The sequence below is a fragment of the Pan paniscus genome, chromosome Y, assembly GCF_029289425.2.
Source record: "Pan paniscus chromosome Y, NHGRI_mPanPan1-v2.0_pri, whole genome shotgun sequence".
In the NCBI taxonomy this organism is placed as follows: Eukaryota; Metazoa; Chordata; class Mammalia; order Primates; family Hominidae; genus Pan; species Pan paniscus.
The window spans coordinates 17,407,141-17,421,979 of NC_073273.2; the positions used below are offsets into that span (position 1 = coordinate 17,407,141).

Genomic DNA, 14,839 nt, shown 5'->3' on the forward strand with positions numbered 1-14,839 from the left:
CTCAGCAAAGAGCTGCTACATATCAAACATGGACCCACCCTGAAACCCAAGCAGTGAGACCCTGGAACAAGCAGGAAACTGATATAGTCAGATCTTTGTTTTACATTCAGGTGCATAAAGGCAGCTCATAGGCTTATTCAAAATCTCAAATACTCAGTTCCTCGATCCAGCCTGACATTGATATAATTCACAATTTTATTCAGTCTGAAACTTTGGTTCTAAGATTCTGGCCCAAGGTTCTACCTGCAGTAGTCAAACCACGGATCTTGCTTAAAGGAAGAACACTCATATCTTGGATACTGCCTGTAACCCAAGCAGACACAGACTGGATCCAGTCTGAAGCTGATATTATTGAATCCCTTGTGGATTTTAAAGGTGGAAAAGTGAGAACCTGGATCTAGCCTGAAACAAAAATACTAAGACCCAGAACCCATTATAAGGCTAATATAATTGCATCATTTTCTCCTCCTGAAATTGAGCTGAATGGAGAAACACTATTAATGAGTCATTTTGTCTCCTTGTCTAAACGTGTAACCTTTTTGCCAGTAAAAACAGTTTCTTTCCCAGATCAGTATTTAATAGCTTTGTTAACTGAGATAACTGCCACAGAAAGCCAGGATAAAATCAATTCTCTCCAACCAAGCCAGCTTAAAAGCATTTGGCTTCCTGGAAGAGTTGTTTACCAGCACTATGGAAGGAAATTAAAAATTATCAAGATAAAAGAAAGCCCTGAAGTCCCAGCTACCTTTCTTGTCTCTCTTTCTTCCTCCTTTTTCTTTCTTCTTTCTTGTTCTTTTCCATCTCCATGTACACTGTGTTCTTCTTAAGTCTTTTCTTCTTGTACATTCCCTTCATTCTGCATTTTCCCATCTTGCTCAGTTTTTTCTCCTCTGGTCTCCTCTCCTATTCTTCTTTCCATAGCCTTTTCTGCTAATCCTCTTCAGAAAATATCTTCCTCAACATTTACTGAAGAGTCCATTCTTTCTCAATCTTTTTCATCCTTGCATGCTGCTCCAGCCACACTTTTAATAAAACACCCTCTCCTGATGCCTGGATCTCAATCTGGACCCAAGCCTGTACAACAACCTCTTAGGCATTCAGAACGCAATGTTTCCCTGGATGAGTGTCAACTAGCTGTGATCTGGAAAGAGAGTTTACAGGCTTACTGGCTCTTCAAGACAGGTGTTATTTCTCATGAAACCACAGGCACCTTTAGTCTAGTCGTATGTTTGAGTTAATATACTTGGTACGAAGACTCTTGTTGAAGCCTAAAACCAGAGTTTGTAAGATAAGAGGTTATGTTCTCAGACCTTTGCAAAACCAAAATGTATGTTATTATATGAATCAGCAGAGATGTCTAAATATGAACAGAATATCTTATTTTTGCCAAACAAGATTTATGAACTATGTTTTATGAACACAATTCTATTCAGAGAACAGTATTTTAAAGATAGTCTTACTTCTTAGAAATGTTTTCTTATTTCCACTTGAGGTATGTACATATAGATACACACTGTTGGATAATAGTATTATATCTTGGATATAAATAATAAGATATATAACATATGTACTGTATTATTTGAAGGGAAAATATGGAGATAACCTCTGTAGTTTATCTAAAATTGTTGGATGAATAATGTACATTTCCAAATATTTTCTCAGAATTGAAGATACTGAATTTCCAAGCATATTCCTAAAAACCTAAAATTAGATTTTAGAAATAGGAGACTAGTAACACTAATCTCACTCTGTTCCACAGGTTTATTCCTTCTGCAGAGTATGGGTTACGCCCTGGCCATGTCCCCCTCTTTCCCAACTGCTGGGAGGCAAAAATTGGTGAATTTCCTTGGATAGTTTCCTGCAACTGTCTTTCTCTCATTTCTGTGCTGGCTCCATACTAAATGAACAGTGGATCCTTACCACAGCTAGATATGGCAATTTTATGTAAGTCTGAGTAATTCATTTCAAGATTAAGATATCATTATAAAGCAATTACAACATTGAGATTGTTAATGAATATCTTTCTCTTTGTGTGTCTGTGTCTGTGTGTGAGAGAGAGACAGAGAGAAAGAGAGATGGAGACAGGGTCTTGCTCTTTTGCCCAGGCTGCAGTGCAGTGGCATGATTCACATTAGCCTCAAATTCCCAAGATTAAGGGATTCTCCCACCTCTGCCTCCTCAGTACATGGGACCACAGGCATGCACCACTGATTCTGGCTAATTTTTTTTCATTTTCTCCAGAAAGAAAGTCTTACCATGTTGCCCACCTGGTCTCAAGTGATCCTCAAAAATAGTTTATAAAGTAGTATTTGTACTTTAGTGCTTACCTGGACTTCATCTGATTCACATGATGTACAGGGCTTATTCCAATTGAAATGTGGAAATAATAAGACTTTTTCTTGATTTTTTCCCCAGAAAAAGCTCAGGAGCGCTGGCCCTGGTCCAAATGGGGCTTAGTCATCTTCTGGATTCTGCCTAAGCTTAGACAGTCAGGATTGACAGTGCCATACCCTTCCTAGGTCTCAAGGGACCCCTGGGTTGATCTTCCCGAGGCAGCCACAACATTTTCAACCCCTGGTCCTTCCTGTATGCCCAGAGGAAAGTCTGGAATGGAGTAAATTTATACAACTATGTGACTATTAGCTACCTAGTTGGTCCCTTATGAGGGGTGACTAATGAAGAAGACAATGGCATGGAAGAGAAGTATGTTTGGGAAAAGAATATTATCCTCTCTTGAATAATAAAAAAAAATTGTCTTTCTCTTCACTATGTTTCTCTCTCTAATCTAAGCTAAATTTGAAAACAAACAAACAACCACAAACACCTCTTCTCTGTTTTTCTTCAGAAAGTCCTAGAATTCAGCAAAAAAGCACCCAAGCATTCTACAAATAGCACTTGTGTCCAATTTTGCCCCAAGTTGAATGAATTCACTTTTTGTATGGTGGCCAAGAAAGCTATGTGGGAGGCTGGCTGTAAGGTACAAATTCATGGGGTGTGAATACCAGAGAGAAAGAGAAATATCTTGAACAACAAAAGTTACTTCTGGCCCTCCTTCAAAATATTGATTGATATCTTGTCTCTTGTTTTTTGCAGGGTGACCTGAGAGCACCTTTGGTGTGCCAGCGACAGCAAAAGGACACTTGGGTGCAAGTGGGAATCTTGTTACTTTGAGGAGCATTGCACAAAGCCCTGTGTCTTCAGCCAAGTGCACCCTTTCCTTTTCTGGCTCCAGGGAGTGACATGGCCTAGCCATGCACCCTGGCACCATCAAGGACACATGACTACCTCTGCTTCCATGTCCCTTTCAGTCTCTACCTCTACAAATGCCTTGGCTTTTACCTCCACTGCTAGTGCTTTCCGGCCACACTTCATCTTTCTGCCACAGCCTCAGAGTAAGGCTCAAAAACTTGGTAGGAGAAGTAAAGGAAGAAGAGAATGGAAATAGAAAAGAATAGAGGGAACAAGAGTGGAGAGAAAGCTCTTCCTGAGAAATGCTTGAAAAAATTATTTTCCTTATGGCTCACATAGCCATTTCATACTTGATATATGATTCAATTTCCATAGTATCCCTACAGATTACTCTATGCTATAGATCAAATAACATGATTATTATAATTATCTTAAATGCGTATTCTGATAGTAGATAAGTACAATGGATTGATCAATTTCTCATGGCAAAAGATGAATAGGGCTAACATTAAGACACACTCTCCTAACACAAAGACATTTCCTTACCACCATGCAGTACCTGACACTTGTAATATAGTTATTTAAAATTAAGTTTGTTTTAAGTTAAAGATATTATGATGTTTGGAAACAGCATAGTAGTTGATAAGTAATGTGTTTTAGGTGCTAGTGTACTAGACTATATTACAGTGCGACTATCAGGTTCCCCCTTCCCTTGGCTATCAGAAAACTTATCATCAGATTAGCAATGTCTATTTCATGTTACTGTACTTCACCTATTTCCTTGGAAATTGAGTGATCTCTTTTGGTCTCATGTATTAAATGTGCACTTAACTACAGCTATTTTATAGCTACCACCTATTGCCAAAGCTACAGTAAATAATACTTTAAAACATAAAGGAGGCCATAATTATTTGCTTACATCCTCCAAAGTCTAATTCAAAGACAGCTACACTTAAGATCTTAGTTATGCTTCTAATTTCATCTATACTTCCTTACCCCTTCTATAGACAGGTCATCTTCACCATTTTTATCTCTCTCTCCATATATTAATGAGCATTGCTTCAACTCAGTTTTCTGAGGAATTCTAAAATACTTTTAAAAATATGAGCTCTTTCCTGAACCTCAAACTTAAATTTTCTATTTAAACTATTGGTTTGATATCTCACTAAGATTATAAGTTTAGGAAGATAAGCCCCCTCCAATTTAGAGACAGCTGCCTTATCTCCAAATTTTTCCTTATCTATCTAATATCTTCAAATCATTGTATTTTTTGTGGCCTATCTGCTTCAATGACTTCTAAGTAGCTAAAATCATAGATATACAAATATTGCAGTGGGAGAGAAAGCTGGAATGGCTCCCAATATTTTGATTAAAGAAATTTAAGCTAGGATATAAAGAAACTATGACCTTGGAAAGATAATAACAGGAATACTTTTTTTCAAGGAAAATGCATAAACACAATAGAGGTAGAACTTTGTCTTCGCTAGTCGTATTTAACAATGCTGACTCAGTTAGCAGAAATAGGAGGGATTTAAAACTTTAAAAATCATCTACAGTTGGCAATTCTATTCAAATCAGCACAATTAGGCTTATTTTTCTCCTCAGCTTTGGCAGATCGGATTGCTCTGCAATATGCTATGCCTTGGCAAGCTGTGATCATCAGCCATGGAAGTGATTTCTGCTGTGGTTCCATAGTTAGCCACTGTTGGATTCTCACAGCTGCCCACTGTGTCAGGAACATGTAAGTTTGTGCCTGCCTCTTCCCATACCCTATAATTCATTATCCCATAAATACATTGCTGAAGGTTTCTCTGTCCAAATTCACTTCTATCATGTATGACCATCTGGCATATACAGATAACATTTTTGGTTTAGGCTAAAAATAAATTGTCTCACTGTGTTTGGCTTACTAGTACCTCTGTTAATTAATTCCTCTCCTAATCCCATTGTCTGTGGGCTCTTTATTCATAGATTTCTGATTTCTCTGAAGATAAGCTAGGTACCTTGTGTATCATGACTAAAGAAATATGCTGGAAAGCCTGATGTAGGCTTAAGGTGCTGGTTTTCTAATGAATGTACTATAATAAATTTTTGCCTGTGCACACAGGAATCCTGAAAACACTGCTGTGATTCTGGGCCTGAGGCACACTGGCACACCACTGAGAATTGTGAAGGTGTCTATCATGCTATTTCATGAGAGATTCCGGTTGTTGAGTGGGGTAGAAAGAAATGATCAGGCTTTGCTACTCCTCCAAGATGTCTAGACTCCCATTCGGCTCTTAGCACAGTTGGGCTATCTGAAAAACCTGAATAATTCAGAATGCTGGCTGTCTGGGCCACAAATTATTATACCAGGTCAGCAGTTACTTTTCATATTAGGGTAGCAGCTCTAAAAAAATGAGGTTCATATTTTTAATATTATGGTTCAAGGAATAACTATAATCACAATTGTATCCATTACTAATTATAAGATATTTAATCCACATAAAAGACCCACTAGGAGATTTGTTTTTGTTTTATAAGATGATGGTCCTGATAATAACTTCACAGGATTTTAGATCTGAAAACAATTATATGAGGATCTTTCTATGTATAGTCAATTTCGTAAACCAAAATAGAGATGATTTGCTTTCTAACTCTTTGCTCACTTCAACACAAAGGAAAATGAAGCTTTTTTTGGTTTTATTTTGTTTTTAACCTCTTTATGAAAATGAAGCTGAACTTGACTTGGAATTTGGAATTCCATAAGTAAAATTTACTTGTTAATTTTGAAGAGTGGCATTTAAAAAGTGAGTAAAGGGTGATGATGCTGTCCGCAGTGACTCACTCCTATATTTCCAGCCTTTGGGAGCTTGAACTAGGAGAACCCTTTGGGCCCAGGAATGTGATAGCCACTTGGGCAATATAGCAAGACTTCATCACTAAACAGCAACAACAACAAATAGGCTGGTGTGGTGTTGCACACGTGTAGTCCCAGCTACGTGGGAGGCTGAGACAGGAAGATAGCTTGAGACTAGGAGATTGAGGCTGCAGTTTGTGAAGATTGTGCCAATGCACTCCAGTCTGGGTGACCAAGCAAGAACTTGTCTCAAGAAAAAAGCGGGGGGCTGGCGTGGTGGCTCACGCCTGTAATCCCAGCACTTTGTAAGGCTGAGGCCAGTGAATCACCCGAAGTCAGAAGTTTGAGACCAGTCTGACCAACATGAGGAAACCTCATTTCTGCTAAAAATACAAAATTAGCCAGGAGTGGTGGTGTGTGCCTGTAATCCCAGCTACTCAGGAGGCTGAGGCAGGAGAATTGCTTGAACCCAAGAGGCGGAGGTTGTAGTGAGCCGAGATCAGGCCACTGCATTCCAGACTGAGTGACAGAGCGAAACTCCATCTCAACAACAACAACAACAACAACAACAACAACAAAGTCACTAGAAAGAGAATGAAATTGATAAATGTGCAGTGTAAAATGTTAATGGTGAGAAAATAAACTGAATATCTTTGTATGTTATACATACAAGTTTAAAGTAATGAGGAGACAGTGATAAGACAGATCATGGTCTTACCTCAATACTTAGTGATTAAATGTAACATATGTTCTTTAGAATAGTTATAGTCCATTTGTCTTTCTAGGAGAGACCGATGAGAATCCAGAAATGTTAAAGATGCAAGTGATGGAAGCTTCCAGCTGTGCCCACCTGTACCCTGGCATAGGCAGTTCCATTGTTTGCTTCATTACTCAGACCAAAGACTCTAATGCAAATGTGGTACACAGTCGATTATTTTTTGTTCTACATGATAGAAACTATAACTTTGTCCCTGTATAAAATGGTGTACAACATATGTCTAAATAATAAGCGAATTGCTCGTCAGTAGGCAACCATTTTAAAAGTCTTTAATTACAGAACAAAATCTCTGAAAAAAATTGCTGTTCATCTCTGAGTTTTCTTACATGGGTTATTAATCTTTAGCCATACTAAATAGCTAGTATGCTGCTCTTCAAACAAATTAGACATTTTATATAATTCCCATATTCTAATAATAGTATCTTTACCCCTCAGACTTTCAAACGAGTCCAACCTTTTTCTATTTCCCCAATTAAAATAACTTTTTAAGGTTTAATCTTCAGTGATTTTTGTAGTAATATTTTTGAAGGTATTTGATCAGGATGATTTACTTTTGTACATATCTGATGTCTCACTTTCTTCTGAATACATCTTTTGTTATCCACTTATTAGATCTAAGGTTAAGAAGTTGGAATAGGGATTTAAATCCAAATGCTACATTTGAATTTACAGGAGTCAGTGAGTTCAGGAAGTGTCATTATGTGCAGACCAATATCTGGCAATGGCAGTTGGAGACAAATAGGCTTCACCAGTCTCAAAGCCCTAGCTACTACAATAAGTCAACACTTCTCCTGGATCTTATCTACTTCAGCAAAGGAAGGCTACCCACTAAACCAGGCCCATGTGCTTTGGGTGAAAACTCCTAAGTCCTCTGGCCTCCTTAAACAGCCAAGCACACTGCCACTTTCTTCAATAACAATTGCTGCAGCCCTGAGACTTTGGTAGCCTAGTGACTATAACTAGTGATGCTACAGTCTGGTCACAGTGTGATAAAACACCAGAGCAACAACAACAAAATATTGACTTAAGCCTTCTAAAATCTCTCTAAATATACCTTCAATAAATATGTTTTTTGCTACATAACAACTGCTTTCTACTTCCCGAACTAACGCTTGGCGTTGGATTGTTTTCATTCTTGAAACTGATTCATAACTGTATATTTAACATGAAGGTGAATGCAGAATTTCATGTGTCAGCAAATAAAATTTTCAAAATGATGCAAAATACAAATGTGAAATTGTATTTGTGAACTTTACTGTTCTTTCAAATTATATTCTAACACCTACCCATTCACACAATTTTTTATAACTATCTGCATGTTCTCTTCAGGTGGGAGAGAAACAGTATCAGAGTTCTTAATAATTTCTAAAAGACAGAATGACAATACTACACAAGATTTAATCTATTCACAATATTGTATTTACTGAATGAAAAAATTACTTTTAAAATCTTACTAAAGTATTAACTAAATAAAATATGTGATTTCGATAACTCTAAAATACATGTACATGAAGAAAATAGAAGAAGGATTAAAATACATAAACAAACAAATGAGGCCAGGTGTGGTGGCCCACGCCTGGAAACCCAGCATTTTGGGAGGCCAGTGTGGTCGGATCACTTGAGGTCAGGAGTACAAGACCAGCCTGGCAAATATGGTGAAGCCCAGTCTTGACTAAAAATACAAAAATTAGCTGGACATGGTGGCATGCGCCCGTAATCTCAGCTCCTCAGAAGGCTGAGGTAGGGGAATCCTTGAAGCTGGGAGGCAGAGTTTGCAGTCAGCCGAGATCGTGCCACTTCACTCCAGCCTGGGTGACATAGTGAGACTCCATCTCAAAAGAAACAAACAAACAAACACCCAAAAACTAACGAATTAAAAAAAAAATCAGTACTAGAAAAAGTGCTCACAGGAAACTCACATATCTAACAGAAAACAAAATTCCTTTAAAACGAAAGTTCCAGAAGGGGCAAATAAGAAAACAAATTTAACATCTCATATATAAAATACAAACAGTAAACTGAAAAGAACCACAGGGGAAAAATATCAAAGTTTACAACTAAGCTCTCTAAAAGAAACTGAAAATCCCTCAAAAACTTCCTAGTGTCCATGTCTCTGTATTGCAAAAATGATCATAAAAATTGCCAGGAGTAGAACAATAAAAATGTATCTTAAAACTTCATAAACACTTCAAGTCTCACATAAAAATTGTAATGAAAAATGGATCAGTCTGCAGTTTTTTCATACAATTATGAACAAATTATATTTCCTCATACTTAAATTTGCTTTTCAATATTCTAAGAAATTAACTTTTATATTAACAGTAGGCGATGTAACAAAGCAGGTCTTTATCAAGATAACTGACACTGGATGTCCACGGCATTACTCAGGTGGGTCTTAATTCCCAGCCAGTGTGTGTCCCTCCCTGGACACACACTGAAGGTCCCCATCCATTTTGTAATCTCTTAACATTTCCTCCCCCGGAGGAAACACTAAAATACAAGTACATGGAGAACGTAGAACATTTCCTCACACTGGAGCCCAGTGTTGTCTTCCAGATTCCCTGTGCAGTGGCCTGTCTTATCTGGCAAGGAAGGAAAGTGGGAGTGAGAATGACAGAGAGGAGAATGCATGTCAGGGGAGCCTGGGCTCCTTGAAACAGAACATGACGGGCCTGGGAGAACCATTCCAAAAGGACATAAACCTAGAAGGGCCTCAGGTGGACATCCGCACAGAGAGGGAGGGGGCCCTGGTTGAGCTCGAACTGAGCCCCAGTGGGTAGCAGGCCTCAAGGCAGGGGAGGGAGGTGGAGAGTGATGATAAGACAGCTATCCCTTAAGCCTTGCTTCTCACCCACTGACTTTAGCCACATATGCATCATAGGTAGCTTAGGGTTCCCCAATCCTTAAATGTGGGTGTTACAGTTCCCTTATGGGCCGTTCTGCCCCAACCCATGGATGGCGTGGGATTGCTCACTGCAGTCTCCTCCATGATCCTTGGATTCTCCAAGTAGGGCACAGATCCAGGACTCAAAGGCCTTTCAGTTCACAGCTCTAGGCTCCTTGGCTGGCCTCCTCTCTGTTCCCTCTCTAATGCTGTCCCTCCCCTCCCCGGGGTAGAACTGCAAGGGATTGAGCCATAGGCCTGGCTGATGATCTGGGGGAATGTAGAAGGGGGTCCACTACAGGTCAGGTCAGGGTTCAAAGCCAATTCCCCAAAGGCCAAGGAATGACCAGCGAGGTCCTTTCCTATGATGCCCCACGGCAGACTCGACCTCAGAAATCCTGCCAAAACCCAGGCAGTCATGTTCAGCCAACCAACTGAACAAGCTCAGGTAGGCCATATTCTGCCTGCAGCTGGAGGCTTGACCTTCAAGATCCCAGAACCGGTGGACTGCAGTGGAACGAGACACCCTGTATCCTGGAGGCAGAGGAGCCAGGAAGGTTCAAGCCAGGCTGACCCTCCCACACACCAGCTCCCCTACAATGCTGGGAGGCATTCCTTACCAGGGATGCCAACACAATACTCCTGAATGATCACTTCATTGTGGAAGTAAAGGTTGTGATGAAAGTAAATCTTCTTCCTGCGGCCAGTAACCTGGATGGCTGTGTTCCTCCACCTGCCTGACCAAGAAGGAGAAAGAGGATGGACTCAACGGGACCATTTCATCTAGCTGGGCTGAGGTGGCCTGCTAGCTGGAGCGAAGCATGAGTTTCCCCTTCCCAGCTCTGCCACTGAGACACCACCGGGGCCCAGGGGGACCTCAAACTGACTCAGACACCGGACCCCTCCCATAGCCCCCAGCTCCCCAGCCTGACCATCATGTAGCACAGCAGGACTTCATCATGGTTTCTGACCCATGCCGACATCTGGGTGTGCCAAACAATCTACCTCTGCTCAAGGAGACTCCAGATGATTGGGTGGGCAAGCCTCGTGAAACCCTGCAATTTGCAGGAGCACAGAGAATGTGGAGCAGGGTTATCTCCCAGACATTTGGCCTGTCACCCTCCCTTGTTTACCTCTGCCTCTGTCTGGAGAGGGAGCAACTTCAAAACTATGGTTGTTTTGGGGGTGGGTGGAGCCAGGCAAAGACAGCTGAGCTGACCCTGGACAGGTGGCGGAATAAGTGGGCAGGTGGTTGCAGCTTAGGGGCAGGGGGCGGGGTGGTGTGAGGCGGTTTCTTCCTCAGCGTTCATGAGCTGCAGGAGGCCCTGGTGTGCAGGGTGCTGGGCATGCTCTGCTGATGTCCGGGTGTCTGGTGTCCTCTTATCCTGGTCTTCCTGAGAGGTGGGCCTGTACAGTTGAGGGAAGCCCTGTAGGTAGAATGGGCTGCAGGGTTGTGCGTCATGCTCCCCATGGGGCTCGCGTGGGTGCAAAGGAGGTTATATATGCTCAGGGCCTACACCGCTTTGTGTGCAGCGCCGGCAGGCGGAAGAAAGCATATCTGGGGAGCTGGTGCCTGCCTTGTGGAGGTCAGCAGCTCGATGCACCGCGAACCCGAGTCTTCAGCACCTTGTGTTTCTGGGGTGAGCCTGTTGGAAACAGGCACTCAGAGCGGGGGTGGTTCAATAGCTGGCACGGGCGTGCAGACTCCCCTTCCTCCAGGGCATTTCCCAAGGAAACATACCTTTTAACTTGGCGCTGTGCGTGAAGGGCCCTTGGTACCGCGATTCTCCCTTGTGAGTGCTGTGCTTGGCTCCCCTTTCCTACCACGTGCTCTCACGGCTCCCACTAGCAAGCTGGCCTCTGATCTGCAGGAACGTGGCCTCGGCTCCCACCCTGTCCCCCATCCCCTGCCTCCTGGCTGACCCCTTGGGCCTCCCACCTGGCTCCTCCCTCCACCCAGCCCCCAATCCCCTCCTGAAGCCCGATGCCTATCCCTGCATCGGCAGCTGCAAGGATATGGCTCTGGCCCAGAAGCCGGAGGTACCCTGTGGATTGGAGCATTCACGGAGCCCAGCTCCAAGTGAAGGATCTCCAGCAAGTCCATTGACTCCCCGGGTATGCTGGGTCCAGGGCCAGCCTTGCCCGCTGGTTCACCTTCTGCCACTCCACGTCGGTCTCCTCCACAACCACCACCTCTACCTCAGCCATTATGTCTTCCACCATCAGCACCACCTCCTCTTCCAAGGCTGCATCCTTGCTCTGTGCCCCGGCTGTCCTCTCCAGCAGAGCCTCCAGCCTGAACACTGTGCCCCTCTGGTGCTCCCACAGACCCGGGCCTATGGAGTCCAGCCAATCCTCGTCACCCCTAGGCTCTGGGAGCCGCTCCTCAGGAGGCCCCCTCCCCAAAAGGCCCATGGGCGGCGACCTGCTGAGAACCTAGTCCCACACCTATGTGGACCCAGGTTTCCTAAGGAGTCCCGATGGGCCCGCAGATTGCAGCAGTCGCCGTGTGGCTCAAGTCCCATGCAGGGTCAACTGCGCACAGGAGCTCGGGAGCCAGAGGACGAGGACCTGGGCTTGCAGAGCCCCACCAGCAGGCACGGGAGCCGCTGCTGCGCGTGTGGGAGCCTCTGGATCCGCAAGGCAGTGCACAACAGCATGCACGCAGGCCGTCGATGGCCAGTCCTGGAGGCTGGCCTCCTGTTTGCCCGGGGCATAGGACAAGAGGCCCTTTGGAATGCTCCTTGGAATACATCTTCCTCAGGGAGGAAGCATGGAAGGCGGAGCCTGTATTTGCTTAGGCCTGCGAGAGTGCGAGCCGGGGTTCTGGCCTCTGGAGCAGACGAATTCCACCTCAGCACAATCAGGTGAGTTTCCTCCCACGCCCCGCCCCGACCCCCTTTCCCCAGGACACCCGCCGCCGCCCTCACCCCAGCAGCCAGAGTGAGTTCTTCTCTGGATCTGCAATATTCCGTACCACCTACCTGGCCTGCCTAATGAAGTGAGCTGTTTCATGTATTCCCTGTGGGTCAATAGCTTGCCACACTCAGGATGTCAGTTAGGGCACAGGGCTTCCATGCCCACAGTTCCAAAGGCCACGCAGCCTGCGTGTGCCTGGACACAGAGCTACCTGGCACAAGCTCCGAGGGCTTCTCAGAGGAGGCTTACCCCAGGAGGCTGGGACTGCAGGCCAACCTGGGTTGGTGCAGCCCAACCTGGGTTGGTGCAGCCCAGGGAGACTCCCACACCCTTGCACTGATTGGCCACGCAGGGAGGCCGGCGGTCTCGGCACGGCTCCCGGAGCCCTTTGAGTGCAGTCCATTAGGAGGCGTCTGGAAGCCTGGGGCTGGCGCCGTGAGGGACCACCGACCCACAAGCTCTAGTAAGGGCAGCGGCAGGGTTCCTGTGGCGTGGGTCGGGCAGCACAGGTGGTGGTCTGTGGGAGTCCGGAGAAGGGCACTGTCTTCAGGATGGAGGCTCTGCAGGAGGGGGCTCCCGGACCGCAGAGCGAGGAGGCAGCCTGGGTGGAGGAGGCGGTGCTGGTGTTGGATGACATAATCGCGGAGGTGGAGGTGGTGGCCCAGGAGGAGGCCGACGTGGAGCGGCTGGAGGAGGACCAGCGGGCACAGCCTGGCCCTGGGCCCATGACCCCAGAGTTGACACTGGAGGAACTACTGGCCATTCAGGTGGAGCTAGAGCCGGTTAATGCCGCAGCCAGGAAGGCCTTTTCTCAGCAGAGGGGAAAGATGGAGCGGAGGCGCAAGCCGCACCTGGACCGCAGAGGCTCATTCATCCAGAGCATCCCTGGCTTCTTGGCCAGTCTTGTAACCTTTTCAGTGTTTCTTCTGCCTTTCTAGTGGAGAGGTGCTCTCGGAGAAGTGTAAGGAACTTAACGGGCAGCTCGGCATCGATGTGACTATTTGAGGAAAAACAGTGAGTTGCCGTGGACAAGTGTGGCTGTAGAAAGCCGGCGCAGACGCGGGTACTATTTTCCTGCATGCAGCAGAGAAACCCTTCGTGAGGCCCAGCAGCAGACGTTTGGGGCATCTTTTTGAAGGGCAGAAGCAAGTTTTCACCAGAACAGGTTTTTCTGTGAATCAAGCTATTGTTAACGGAGTGTGATTGCTCCCCCTTGCCAGTCCGATCTGGGACGGGGTGTCTTCGGGTATAAGCAGATTCTGCCACTCCTCAGACACAAGCAACTCTCTGCAAATCGTCCCTCCCCGTGTCAGTGCAGTCGGCCTCAGAAGTATACACCCTCTGTGAACCCAAGAGGCCTTAATTCAGGGGGAAGAGAGGAAAAAAGGAGGTCATATATGGAAGCAGATCTGAGAAATCCCCCACCCCAGACTCTGGGTGCTCTTCGGCCTTCTTCCCTGTTGCTTCTAGCTTTTCCTTCCATCGCATCTAAAGGCTCTTTGACCTAAATCAGATTGCAAACCACCTCCAGATGTCAGCCCTGATCTCTGACCAAGATGAAGACATGCTGAGCTACATGATCAACTTGGAGGTGATGCCGGGAAGACTGAGGCTAGAGGGTTTAGGGGGGAGTGTAAGGGAAATAATTTATTCCTGTAAGCAACAGTGGGCACCTCACCGGAAAACGTATGTAAGTTTTCTCCACCTTGTCCTGACAGGTGAAAGAAGCCAAGCATTCCGTTCATCTCTGCAAGATCATGTTGTTCTTTTGGAGTAACCCCTACTTCCAGAATCAAGTGATTACCAAGGAATATCTCATGAACCTCACAGGTGACAGGTGGCTCCCAGGATGGGTAGTGGAAGGAAGATGGTGGGTGGATCATTGCCAACGTGATCCAGCCCCCTTCTCACAAAATCCTGTCTCTGTAGAATACAGGGCTTCCCATTCCACTCCAATTCAGTGGTATCCGAATTATGAAGTGGAGGCCTATCGCCACAGACACCACAACAGGAGCCTTAACTTCTTCAACTGGTTTTCTGACCACAACTTTGCAGGATCTAATAGGATTGCTGAGGTGGATCCTCACTGGGAAACATCAGGAATGACCCTGGTATGTTCCCAGCTGCATGGGTCACCAGTCTGAAAGTCTGATGAGGCCTTTCCTGATTGATTCCTCCGATAGATCCTATGTAAGGGCCTGTGACCCAGTCACCTGAAATACTGCACAAG

At 44.9% G+C, this 14,839-nt stretch overlaps 1 long non-coding RNA gene and 1 pseudogene across 1 annotated transcript in view; one reads left to right on the forward strand and one right to left on the reverse strand.

Annotated features, from left to right (window-relative positions):
* Positions 1 to 1,215, reverse strand: part of LOC129395727 (uncharacterized) — a 32,567-nt gene extending 31,352 nt beyond the window's left edge. The window contains exon 1 of the long non-coding RNA XR_008622984.2: positions 746 to 1,215. This is a non-coding gene — a long non-coding RNA (uncharacterized LOC129395727). The remainder of the gene's footprint in view (positions 1 to 745) is intronic.
* Positions 1 to 14,839, forward strand: part of LOC134729855 (RNA-binding motif protein, Y chromosome, family 1 member B-like) — a 314,093-nt pseudogene that overhangs the window by 272,224 nt on the left and 27,030 nt on the right.